Source organism: Pelobates fuscus, chromosome 1 (assembly GCF_036172605.1).
Source record: "Pelobates fuscus isolate aPelFus1 chromosome 1, aPelFus1.pri, whole genome shotgun sequence".
NCBI lineage: Eukaryota > Metazoa > Chordata > Amphibia > Anura > Pelobatidae > Pelobates > Pelobates fuscus.
Genome location: NC_086317.1, coordinates 389423392 through 389432043, shown reverse-complemented (window position 1 = coordinate 389432043; position 8652 = coordinate 389423392).

Genomic DNA, 8652 nt, shown 5'->3' with positions numbered 1-8652 from the left:
TAAGGTGCAAGATTGCATTGTGCTGAAAGCCGTAAGCCGTGCAGATACCAGGAATGACTGAAACATTACAGCCACTACCTGTTTTTATGCTTTTAATCCATAGTGAGTTATAAATAAAGAGAAGGGAAAGGAGTATTGAAGGAAATGTGACATCGGTTAAACCACTTTAGTTTTTTAATGAGCTTCGAATTTCATCTATACATTGTGCTAGCAGTTTTGCTAAAAAAAAATAAAAATATCTATTGGAAGAAAAAATTTAAAAATAGTTTTATTTTTCGCCCATTTGAATGTAACTTGGTCAGCAGATACTCAATGCTGAGGGATTGAGAGACAAGGAGGGCAGAAGAGACCTCTCCCTCTGCTTTCCACCCATAGATAATATAAAGCATGTGCTGTGGTGCCAAAGATAAAATATATATATATATATATATATATATAGTACTAGGACTATCTCTACTATTGATATGATCTGTGTGTGTATACATATATATCTTTGGTGCAACCTTTCCTTGTCTTGTCTGGCTGCTGCCTTCCGGTATTTTGTGTGTTAATTAGTGCTGACGTATCACTTGTTTTTGTAAAGCATGTGCTGTGCTTTCTATGGTAACACCCTAGCCGGCCCTGCTAGCGCCAATAATTTGACATGTTACTTGTCAAGGCGCTGGTCCCTGTCTTTCTCACCCGTAAGCTCTCTGTCGGCAGATCACTTGCAGCCAGTGAGTTAAAACCAGCCCTGTGTTTAGCTCAGGCACTCTTGGCTAATGAGCTGACCCTGCACTGCAACGAGCAGGCGCTTACAACTCTTCATGCAGGATGGTTGACTACTTACAATGAAGGGACGGGGCACTCCTGGCACCATAACCGCTACAGAGCACTACATTTTAAGAAACGTGAACACATCTACCTTGCAGAATATACACACATATCTGGATTTGTCCTAGAGAGTCTGGGTATCCTGTCTAATTGCTAGATGTGTCAAAGCTTTCATCTCCTGGTGAATAAAGTAGATTTATAAACACCTTTTACCCAAAATCAACCCTTCCTGCTTATCGAGTTAAGAATTACCCTTCGGGACGATGACTTAAAAATAAGGTTTGCTAATTTTTTTGCAAACGTCATGTTTCACCAAGCTGTTTGTTAGAGGTACATATATAACCCAGTCTACTACATCCAGATTTGTTGAGAAATTTTATTTTTATGTGTTTTCTGAAAGTTTATTTACAGACATTTTATGAGTGCACCTTCCAGAGAAAAATGTTGCGTTTTAGAAGGCAAAATATCACTTATACAACTTTACTAGACAAATGGAACTAGTTTTAGCAGGCATTTATATGAATAAATGTTTAACTAAATAGAGTATATGGAATTTGTGAGTAGTGGCGCTTAAGAAGAGATTAGTATGTGTAAAGCTGCTACCACCTAAAGTGCCGTCCTCTCACAACCTGGCACTTACAAAATCAGTGTGATAATTATACTGAGTGATATCCAAGACAAAACCCAGTGTAAGGTGGAGCGCTTAAGAAGTAACTTACCCCCCTTGGAAATATAAATGACCTAAGGGGGAACTAGAATACAATAGTGTAGAGTGTTTCAATATAATCAGAGTGAAGGAACTCAATAATGGTTCACTCACGTGGTTCTGAGCCTAAACAGGACAGGCTCAGATCTCTCAGGCAGACGTGTACTTTTTTTAACTGGTGGTTCTTTGGATCCTTTTTCTAAAATGGAACAAATACCAATATCTGGTGTAGTAGATTAAGGATACCAATGTGTGCAGGTAAGTAAATAGAACTGCTCACCTTATTCATTTTGTTGTTTTATATACCATATATTTTTATCCAAGACTGGACTTTTGCTATTTATTCATTTTGTTGTTTTATATACCATATTTTTAAATAATAAATTCATCTTTTACTATTAAGTCCTTCTGAGATTTTGATCAGTCTGCACTCCAAGTTCCTGTTCCAATTAAAGAAGGGTATGTGTCCTCTTAAAGACACATTTGCTGGAAAACTTAGAGCCAAGTCTTAGGCTCTATATAAGGTGAGCAGTTCTATTTACTTACCTGCACACATTGGTATCCTTAATCTACTACACCAGATATTGGTATTTGTTCCATTTTAGAAAAAGGATCCAAAGAACCACCAGTTAAAGGGTCCGTGTCTCCCTAAAGTACACATCTGCCTGAGAGATCTGAGCCTGTCCTGTTTAGGCTCAGAACCACGTGAGTGAACCATTATTGAGTTCCTTCACTCTGATTATATTGAAACACTCTACACTATTGTATTCTATTTCCCCCTTAGGTCATTTATATTTCCAAGGGGGGTAAGTTACTTCTTAAGCGCTCCACCTTACACTGGGTTTTGTCTTGGATATCACTCAGTATAATTATCACAAATGTTTAACTATGCTGATAAGTTAAACTACTCTCATTTTATTTTTTTGTAAATCTGTTTTTATTGAGGTTTATGGTAATAGATGACCAAAGAAGTTTTTTCACATGGGACGCGCAGGTCCTCATCAGAAAGAGAACACATATAAAAACTCATGTGGTGAGTATGGTCACGAGGAGCTTGGATGGAGTTATGCTCCTGGGCTGGGTCGTAGCCTTAAGTTTTCCATCAGTCAACATATCAGTTACCTTCTCTTCGCCCTCCTTTGCCTCTAATGTATAGCATTCTGCTTCCTGTCTAATTGTGTATGTTCACCTGTGACTTGTAACTCGAGGTTTACCTTATTTAGACAGGTGGTGTCATACCCTGTGGTATATGACCTTATTCTATCTAGCTGGCCTGTCTGTCCCTGTGCTCTGGTGGGTCAATTCAGGTCCTTATAAATTTAGGAGATGTTTGTCGGTGTACTATTGTCACGATTCCGGGAACCCAACACGCTAACAGACACACACACACACAGAAAAGATGCCGTACCGGACCTTAGAGTGGCCGGGCTAAGCACCCACAGAATAGTCAGGAGACAAGCCGAGTCAGGGGAACCAGAAAACAGGATAACGATAAACAAGCCGAGGTCAAAGGGTAGGAGAAAGTCACAGAGTCAGATTAACAAGCCAGAGAGTACGTAACCAGAAATCACAAGTTCAGAATCAATACTATACAGCAAAGACCACAACAGGGCAGGGAGGAACAGGAAAGGTGAGTATAAATACCCTAGGTTAAATTCTGATTGGATAACTTCCAATCAGAATTAACAATCACACGTGGGAGATATCTAAGCCTCCCACTGTGATTGTGGTACTGTTGCTTTAACGCCGGGTCACTCACGTGACCCCGGCGTTTGCATAAATCAACGACCTTCCAGCGTGCAGCGTTATACATGCTGCCGCTGGGAGGCGTGACGGATGCGAGCGGCGAGCGGCGGAGAGGAGACGCCGCTCGCTGACAGGTAGGAGGAGGGGAGACCACGGGCGGCGATGGACTGAGGGTGAGTGCTGCGAGCTGCGAGCAGCCTCCCCTACTAGCCGCCCGCGGACCCCTGACATAACCCCCCCCTCGAGGACTGCCCAACGGGCGGGAAGCCGAAGGCTTCAAAGGAAACCGCGCATGAAAGGAGCGGACCAAAGAGGGCGCGTTCACGTCAGAGGCAGAAACCCATGACCGCTCCTCAGGACCGTATCCCTTCCAGTCAATCAGATACTGCAAGCGACCCCGAGAAAAACGAGAATCAAGCAGGGCAGCCACGTCGTACACGTCACTAGAGGCTGCGCGGAGGGAAACTGGACACCTGAGAGGACCAGAGAATCGATTACAGAGCAGGGGCTTCAAAAGGGAGGTGTGAAAGGTGTTAGGAATACGCATGGAAGGAGGCAAGTCCAGGGAGTAGGACACAGGATTGACCCTACGCAATACCTTGAAGGGGCCAAGGAACCTGGGTGCGAATTTCATAGAGGGGACCCTGAGGCGGAGATTCTTAGAGGACAACCAAACCCTATCACCCGGAACATAAGAAGGAGCAGCACCTCTACGGCGATCAGCAAATCTCTTCTGAGCAACAGCCACTCGAGAAAGAGTAGCATGGACCTGATCCCACATCTTCCGTAAGGAGGTTAGGTGCTCGTCCAAAGCGGGTATTCCCTTGTCGGAGAATACGCCGGGAAGGACAGAGGGTTGGAACCCATAAGCAACCAAAAAAGGACTTAAGCCAGTGGACGAATGAGTCACAGTGTTTCTGGCAAACTCAGCCCAGGGAAGGAGGTGAGACCAGTTGTCCTGGTGTGCATTCGTGAAGCAGCGTAAATACAGCTCCACAGACTGATTCGCCCGTTCGGCAGCTCCATTGGATTGTGGATGATAGGAGGAGGTAAATGACAAGGAAATCCCCATCTCAGCACAAAAGCCCCTCCAAAACCGAGAGACAAACTGAGGACCCCTGTCGGATACGATATCCTGTGGTATACCATGCAAGCGGAAAATCTCATTGGCAAACACCCGAGCCAACTGAACCGCAGAAGGTAGTTTTTTGAGTGGAATAAAGTGTGCCATCTTAGAGAACCTATCAGTCACAGTCAAAATTACTGTCATTCCATCGGATGAAGGAAGATCAACAATAAAGTCCATGGATAGGTGGGTCCATGGTTTCTTGGGTACGGACAAAGGCATCAGGAGACCCTGGGGTTTAACAGTAGGGGACTTACACTGTGCACAAACACGACAAGCCTGCACATAATCCACTACGTCTTTCTTAAGTGAAGGCCACCAGAATTGTTGAAGGAGACCTTTGTATGTTTTGGTAACCCCTGGGTGACCAGCCGTTTTGGCGGTGTGAAATAAAACCAACAATTTCTTTCTATCTCTTTCTTTCACGTATAATCTATCAACAGGTGTCTCAGAGGGTGCTTGGGTTTGGTATGCCTTGATACCATCCAGGAAAAGGGACGAAATAACCAAACGGGTAGCGGCTATTATCTTAGACGTGGGTACAATGGGTTCAGGAGCGGGGGCAATAGACTCCAAAGGTTCGTATTGTCGGGAGATAGCATCAGCCTTGACATTACGGTACCCAGGCCTATATGTGATAATGAACTGAAAGCGTGAAAGAAATAAGGACCATCTGGCTTGACGAGAGGACAATCTTTTAGCATCAGCTATATAGGAGAGATTTTTATGATCAGTGATAACCAGGATTTCGTGTCTGGCTCCTTCCAATAAGTATCTCCACTCTTTAAAAGCCATCACAATAGCTAATAGTTCCCTGTTCCCGACATCATAATTTTTCTCAGAATCAGATAGTTTTTTAGAAAAGTAGCAACATGGATGGAGGGGTTCGTTATAGGATAGTCTTTGTGACAATACAGCTCCCACACCTGATTCTGAAGCGTCTACTTCCATTACGAAGGGAAGGGAAGGATCGGGATGGTGTAATACAGGGGCAGTGGCAAATGCCTTTTTGAGAGTCTCAAAGGCTTTAATGGCTTCAGGAGTCCAAACCCTGGGGTGTAAACCCTTTTTAGTCAGTTTAGTGATAGGAGCAATGACTGATGAAAAGTTTTTAATAAATCTGCGGTAATAATTGGCAAAGCCTATAAACCGCTGTATTGCTTTAAGGCCTTGAGGAAGAGGCCAAGACAACATGGCTTCTAATTTTGAAGGATCCATGCTGAACCCCTGTTCAGAAATGATGTACCCTAGGAATTGTACTGATGTTTGGTCGAATAAACATTTCTCCAATTTACAATAAAGACCATTTTGTAGCAATCTCTTAAGTACCTTCCTCACATGGGCATGATGAGACTCCAGATCAGGAGAAAACACAAGTATATCATCGAGATAGACCACGGCACAGACATGTAGTAAATCTCTAAGGACATCATTGATGAGGTCCTGAAAGACAGCAGGAGCATTACACAGTCCGAAAGGCATGACTAGATACTCGTAATGCCCACTGCGTGTATTGAACGCTGTCTTCCATTCATCGTTTTCTTTTATGCGAACCAAGTTATAAGCCCCCCTGAGGTCTAGTTTGGTAAAAAATCTAGAACCTTTGACACGGTCAAACAACTCAGTAATGAGAGGGATAGGATAAGCATTTTTAACTGTTATATTATTCAGGCCTCTATAGTCTATACATGGCCTTAAATCGCCCTCTTTCTTGGCAACAAAAAAGAAACCAGCACCAGCCGGAGAGGAGGACCTTCTGATAAAACCTTTACGTAAGGATTCCTGTATGTACTCCTCCATGACCTGGTTTTCTTTCTCAGAAAGCGGGTAGACCTTGCCCCTAGGAGGCATCTTTCCAGGTAACAAGTTTATGGCACAATCATAATCCCGATGTGGGGGTAGTCTATCAGCTTCCCTTTTTTCAAAGACCAATGCGAGGTCTGCATAGACAGGGGGGACAGAAACAGAAAGGGGTTTAGCTGTAGGGACATTGAGTAAACAAACGGGACGTAAACGGACCATACAGTCTCGTTGACAGGATTCCCCCCAGGAGAGTATATCCAAACAACCCCAATCAAGTACCGGGTTATGCTTAACTAACCAGGGGAAGCCCAGTATGATGGAAGCTGTAGGGGAGTCAATTATTTGGAAGGTTATCCTTTCTTTGTGTAAGGCACCCACGGCCATTACCATTTCTTGGGTCTCATGGGTCACCAGGGGTTTCTCAAGTGGTCTACCATCTATGGCCTCAACGGCCAAGGGTGTGGCCTTTTGGATCAGATTCAAGGCTGCGGTTTTAGCAAAGTTCTCATTGATAAAGTTATCTGCAGCACCTGAATCGATCAAGGCTTTAGTTGTAATCGTGGTTTGATTGACCAAAAGAGTAACCGTAATGAATGGTCTGGAGATGGACACATGAGGGGAAAAAACCATAACACCCGAGGCCGACCCCTCTCTAGGCCTTAGGTGCTGTAGTTTCCCTGCAAACTAGGACAGTTACTTCGGAGATGTCCCCTCTTACCACAATAAAGGCACAAACCCTCCCTTCTGCGGTATGTCCTTTCAGCTTCAGATAAGCCTACAGCACCTAATTGCATGGGCTCGGGAGGTGGTTGAGTAGGGGGAGGTAACGCTAGTAGTGCAGTACTGGGTAAAGCAGGTAACCCCTGTGTATTCATTCTTCTTTGACTACGCCTCTCTCTTATACGGTTGTCAATTAGAATGATATAATCTATTAGATCATCCAGAAGAATAGGCAATTCCCTGGATGCTATTTCGTCTAATATGTAAGCGGCCAAACCCTCCTGAAAAGCTGTTACGAGGGAGTCGTTATTCCAAACCACTTCAGCTGCCAGAGTGCGGAATTCAATGGTATAATCCGCTACTGATCTACTGCCCTGTCGGATCCTGAGCAGAGCTTTGCCAGCAGAAGCAACCCGGCCGGGCTGATCAAACGTACGTTTGAAAGCTGTTAGAAAGTCTGCAAAGGACATTGGGGACGTGTTCTCCCACATGGGGTTGGCCCATGCTAGAGCTTTTCCTGACAAATGGTTGATCAGAAAAGCAATCTTGGCTCTGTCAGTGGGGTATGAGCGCGGATTCATCACCAAATGAATATCAATTTGGTTGAGGAAACCACGGCACGATGCTGGATCACCGCTATAGCGCTGAGGTGGCGTCATGTGAACCACGTGAGCAGGAGCGGTTACCGGATCAGGGCTGGGTTCTGGCCCAGCAGCAACAACTTCTTGAACGGCAGGTTGCAAGTGGGCAGTACGAGCCAGTATGGTTTGTAAAGCCTGGGCAAACTGATCCATACGATGGTCTAAACCATCCATTCTAGCCTCCTGATTAACTAGGAGCTGTGGAATGTCAGCAGGTTCCATAATGGCCCTGTTGTAATGTCACGATTCCGGGAACCCAACACGCTAACAGACACACACACACACAGAAAAGATGCCGTACCGGACCTTAGAGTGGCCGGGCTAAGCACCCACAGAATAGTCAGGAGACAAGCCGAGTCAGGGGAACCAGAAAACAGGATAACGATAAACAAGCCGAGATCAAAGGGTAGGAGAAAGTCACAGAGTCAGATTAACAAGCCAGAGAGTACGTAACCAGAAATCACAAGTTCAGAATCAATACTATACAGCAAAGACCACAACAGGGCAGGGAGGAACAGGAAAGGTGAGTATAAATACCCTAGGTTAAATTCTGATTGGATAACTTCCAATCAGAATTAACAATCACACGTGGGAGATATCTAAGCCTCCCACTGTGATTGTGGTACTGTTGCTTTAACGCCGGGTCACTCACGTGACCCCGGCGTTTGCATAAATCAACGACCTTCCAGCGTGCAGCGTTATACATGCTGCCGCTGGGAGGCGTGACGGATGCGAGCGGCGAGCGGCGGAGAGGAGACGCCGCTCGCTGACAGGTAGGAGGAGGGGAGACCACGGGCGGCGATGGACTGAGGGTGAGTGCTGCGAGCTGCGAGCAGCCTCCCCTACTAGCCGCCCGCGGACCCCTGACAACTATTGGCTATATGTTCGTGATCAGGGAAGATGTCCCGCTACATGCGACCTTTGCCTCGTCTGCTTCTACTCTTTCATGTTCTGTTGATATGTGTGATGTTCGGTTGTGTTTAAGAAGTGTGTGAGTTGTGTCTCTCGCTGGTGGTTCGGTGAGTGAGCATCAGTGTTGTGCCTTCCATTTTCTATGTCGGGGTTCCTCTTGTGTGTCTGGGTAAGGTTGGGGTGGG